Source organism: Micromesistius poutassou (genome assembly GCF_964030765.1).
Source record: "Micromesistius poutassou genome assembly, chromosome: 17".
Taxonomy (NCBI): Eukaryota; Metazoa; Chordata; class Actinopteri; order Gadiformes; family Gadidae; genus Micromesistius; species Micromesistius poutassou.
Window position 1 is genome coordinate 6,869,522 of NC_140287.1, and position 5,299 is coordinate 6,874,820.

Consider the following 5,299-nt stretch of genomic DNA (forward strand, 5'->3'; position numbering starts at 1 on the left):
AAAATGTTCCCTTGCAAGCTCAGCAATACTGCAGCACCACCTCTCCATGTTCCCTGCCCTCCCCCACCCTCCCCCCCTGCCTCCCACCCCCGTCCTCTACCCCGCCTGAGTGTTGGTACATTTAATAAGCTCCCCTGTTGCAAAGATAATGCCCCCCACACACACACACACACACACACACACACACACACACACACACACACACACACACACACACACACACACACACACACACACACACACACACACACACACACACACACACACACACACACAGAAACCAGCCCAGGGAGGAATGCACTCACCTAGTGTGTATGTACATGCATGCAATCCACAGCGCCTTGAGAGTAGGTCGTCGAGTGGGGGATTGGTGTGTAAAAGCTTGGTGGTCACCATGACTACCTCTCTCTCTTTTTTTTTTTTCCAAGACTTTCCTGGTTCCTCTAACCTTCTTGAGGTGACGGGGCAACACAAGAGATTCAAGTAGGTTGAATCTTCCAAACTGAACACAAAATGACCAGTCAGGCAGGTGTTTAGTCAGAAGCTGACATCATTTCTGGACTAGAACACTTTCATATGCATTAACATGTACAACAGCGTCCAAGCGCTCATGTACGTTCAGTCCTGAGTGGAGTCGGCAGCGGGGGAGGGCCCTGCAGATGAACATGGACCGGCTCCATGGAAGCTAAGTGGAAACACAGTGGCGGCGTTTCCCTGACACTGTGTGTGAGCTGCATGTTTACAGTGATGTGTTCTCTTCAGATTACATTGTAATGCTGTTGACACACTGTCAGTATACACAAACCAGTGTGTATTGTTTGTGTGTGTGTGTGTGTGTGTGTGTGTGTGTGTGTGTGTGTGTGTCACACAAACACACCGAATGCAAATATTTTTCTGGCTTGGCAAGCTTCTTATATCTCCAGACTGTCGCTGTCGACTGATTGGGCCTTGAGAAATAAACATTATTTCACAGCAAATTTAAAAATTGCCTTAAAAAGACGAAATGTTTATTTCACGCACTGTTAGCGTTGAACCAAAACAGGACTGGTGAGCCCAGAGAGGGGCTTTCATTAGGGTATTACCCAGTGAAACCATTCCTCCCACACACCACCAGACCAGACATAACAGACAAAAAGATTAACAGACAAAAAGATTTATGTCTAGACACAGCGGCATTACGCCGGAGTGTATTCCGCACCTCAGGCCTGAAGCCCAACTCCACGGATCAATACGGTGTGATGATCGTATTGGGTCCCTCCCCAGAGGCCCCCGCCGCTGCCCCATGCCCCAAACAAAGAGGCGTCCTTACGTGGGTTCCTATCTTCATCATCTTCATACCGCGCCATGGCAACAAACTGCTTAATTGCTACCCAAGGGTTCACGGCTGCTGTGATGCCAACAAGGACAACCCACTGAATGCCTTATCGATCCCCCAGCCCTCCCTACCCAAGGCCCTCGCTGGTGGAGGGGGAGAGCGGGGGGGGGGGGGGGGGGGGGGGGGGGGGGGAGAGGAGAGGGGTGGTGGTGGTCAGGCAACATTGGAGTCTGCTGGGTCTGATAAGCAAGGAGCCAGCGAGCCAGGAGCCTTCATAGAGGAAGAGGGAAGGTGGTTGTGGGTGGTGGTGGTGGTGGTGGTGGTGGTGGTCGGGGGGGGGGTGTTGGGGTGGGATATGCACATTCTCACAGGGTTGAGTAATTACCCGCGCCGGGCTGCCGACTGGGAGCCGAGATAGGGGGTTCCTCTTCCTGCACAGCGTGCTGGATGAAATATGGGCGGTGCGCGCAAACCCGCTCGCTCATGCATGCGCGTGTGTCTGGGTGTTTGCCGCAGGCGCAGTCTGTGTGTGCGCTTATCTCTATTGATCTTGACGGAGAATCACACCACCCTGTGCCAATATGTTAGCAGGGGTATTTCACCATCGCCGCGCTGGTGTGCGGTTGTTGGTGTGCGGTTGTTGGTGTCAGTCCGTGGGTATCAGGTTGCGTTTTCTAACACAGGGACTAGATTAAGGATGACGACCAGAGAGAGCCCCACTGCTTTAGATTCTCTGCAGACGCCATCCTTAGTCACACTTTGTTCTCCCATCGATCGTAAGGGCGGGTTATGGGAATTCATATTTGATAATACCACCTTGGCACAACGAACGAGAGAAACTGCTGCAATTTATCTTGCCTTTTTTTGCTTTTTTACTGTGAAGATTTGTTTGTTAAAACAAATGATGCAATAATATTTTTTCCACTTTGGCTCACATCCATGTGTCTCAGTGAGAACAACAACACAGAAGGGAAGGGGCTGAACACTGCAGCTTCATATCTCTGTCGCACTTTTAAAAAAGCACATTTTGCAAATGAACCACAGAGCATCTCCATTCTCTTCTCGGCGCCACGGAGATGGTGCTGCTGTGGACTGTAACCCCGCACTGCCCCCTACAGGCCAGCCGGGGTAATGTTTGCTAATTTCAAATCGGCTTGGCCGTGGGCATGAGTTAGAGCATCAGTGTATAATGGCTTTTTCTCCTGTACCTTTCATTCGGAAAAACTATGTTTTACTGCAGCATTGTCTGAGACTAAATCATGAACGCCACTAATGCCCGGAAAAGCTAATTCATAGCAAGAGCAAAATGTGAGAATGTAACCATTAAAACCAAACCGTGTAATTCTAAAAGACCCATATCTCCCAGGGGCCAAAACTCCCAAGGATGGAGACCATGATTCAATACCAAGACATTAGATTTTTCTTCCTCAACCTTCTTTTTTTTTCTCTTTCCCTTTTTACAAGACTTTCTTACCTCCCTCAAAGCCTGGTCTAATTAACTTCCTCACAACAGGGAACTCGACCACTCAACCAGCAGCCTAGCCCACAGAGTCCCTAATGACTACCTCCTGGGCCCGTCTGGCAATCACCAGATATAATGCTGCCATGGCCTTTTCCAGGTGGGGCTTTGATGCTAGTTAGCCATGCTGGGCTAATCCTGCACTGAAAGGTCAGCCCCTCTCCCTCTGTGGCCTCCCTCAGGGCTGTCTAGGCCAGGGCCTCCGTTGGGTGGAAGGCAGGGCGATGCACGGAGGTAGAGTAGACACCGCCACTGGGAAATGACCCACCAGGTTGTCTTTTCCATTCAAGATAACTTGTTTATCTTCGTTTTTTTACTCGCTCTTTGCTTCTTTTGCGTTTCACCTCGTATTATTTGTAAATCAAGGCAATACTGCCCTGAATGTTAAAGTAAATATAATACAAGGCTTTTTTATGTTTTTTTATTTGCAGCCATTTTCTGAGATTATGAAGTACAAAGGAAAGACAATTCCCTGGTCTCACTGATGTTTACTCGTGGTCTCCGCAGGCCTCCATCGAGCCCACGTAGAGGCCAATCAAAGCCGCGTTGCACACGTAAATAAACAGCTACAAGGGGTCTTGGCCGTGACAATACCAAGGGACCTTAAAATGGCGGAATGATAAAGTACTGGAATGTTTTTTAATGCTAGTAAATAATCAAATATATACCATTGAAGTGAAACAGGGAGAGAGAGTGAAGGCGAAAGCGATGTCTACTAGTGCTCTGGTTTATTAAAGTAGGCATAATTAACGTTATGAGCGACACCTGTGTTGTTCCTACAATGACCCCTCTTTAAAAAGGGTCTATATCTAGAATCATATGTTAATCTTTGTCAGCTGAAGCTTTCATGAAGTGAGCATACAGGTGTATTCTGTTAACTACTTTACAGGTTAGAAACAATGAGGGAGATTTTAAGTACATATCAAGGGTCGGGAAGGTCAGTACGTGCGCGCGCGCGCACACACACACACACACACACACACACACACACACACACACACACACACACACACTTTGCGCTTGTTCATCCACTACAGTACTACAGTAAACTGCTGCAGAGCAAGATAAAGCTCATACGTCTAAAGAACCACTTCATTAGCCTTAACCCTGGTCCAGACGCAGCCAGCAGCCTCAGTGCGTGAACCTGCCCTGCGGACTAAGCACTGGGTGGAGGGTCTCACCACACACAGACAGCATCAGACCCTGCTGCTGCTTCGATTACGCTCGCCCTCATAACCCATAAACCTTGTCTCTCCCACCCACATGCTTATACCGCTGTCCTCCCACTCACTCAGTCCTTCTCACTCGCTCATATACTAACCCTGATCTCTCACATTGCTTAACTAACCTTTCGCTCTCACACACTTAATTGACCCTTTTCACAAAGGTGTCATCCAGGACAAACCCAGGTGTGGCTCACACATTAATAGGGGTCTGCTCCTGCTACACACCAGGGGCCTGGGTAGTGGACTGGTGAACACACACCGCCGATGGACCCTTTTCACACAGCAGTCACAGCGTGGGTGTAGCCCACACTCTGAACATAAGTTAAGTAGGATGGTGTTTCATTTGTTTGTGAAAGCACCAGCAATCAGTGTTATCTTCACTAGCTTATTCAGCTATCGGTGCCCTGAAACACGGAAGCCGACCCAAAGCTAGTGTTATCATCGACCGTATCAAGGGTAGACTAACCCTGCTCTCACGGATACTATGGCCAATTTTGCAGAATAATACAATGCCTCTCATCTGTACATAAATCCCACTCACCCTCCTTACCCATATGCTAACCCATTCTCACCCATATATTACCACTCTTATATGGAGATAGATGCATACTCAATTGATCCCCAGGGGAAATTCAAAAAAATACTTAACCCATTCCCTTATACTAACACCATATACCAACCCGTCTCACCCATAACCTAACTCTGATCCCTCTTCCTCACCCATAAACTATCCCATATAAACTTTTCCCGCTCCCTCCTCGCCTATACAAACTAACACGTCTAAATCTAATTTAATTATTTTAATTAGATTTAATTGGAAGTGGAAAGGCCATTAGTTCTATAGAGTGGTGGTGAATATATGGAACTAACCTTTAACAACGGTATGTTTCATATTTATGTATAGAAGGCGAGTGATCTACATGAATGTCACAGCTTACTGGCTGAAAGCGTAAATGGCAAACCTCTCACTCCATAGACTATATATAGAATATAAATTACTCCGGCAAAATATACGACTAGAATAAGAAGCAGAATTAAAATGATTGTATGACTGGAAATAAGGATGCCCATTTGTTTTGCTTCAGTGGTTCCTGACTGAATGTATGCTGTGCATTACTGTAATAGTCATCCGAATCCCAGCCCGCAGTGGGGTTTTATAATCACAGTGAGATGTGTGTGTAAGGTCAGCCACGGTCACCATTATTTGACAAGTAAAATAAAATGTAAGGAATTATAAAG

The 5,299-nt window shown here is 47.3% G+C and overlaps 1 protein-coding gene across 1 annotated transcript in view; it reads right to left on the reverse strand.

Moving 5' to 3' along the window:
• Positions 1 to 5,299, reverse strand: part of tiam2a (TIAM Rac1 associated GEF 2a) — an 81,418-nt gene that overhangs the window by 74,586 nt on the left and 1,533 nt on the right. The gene's annotated exons all lie outside the window — the stretch shown is intronic.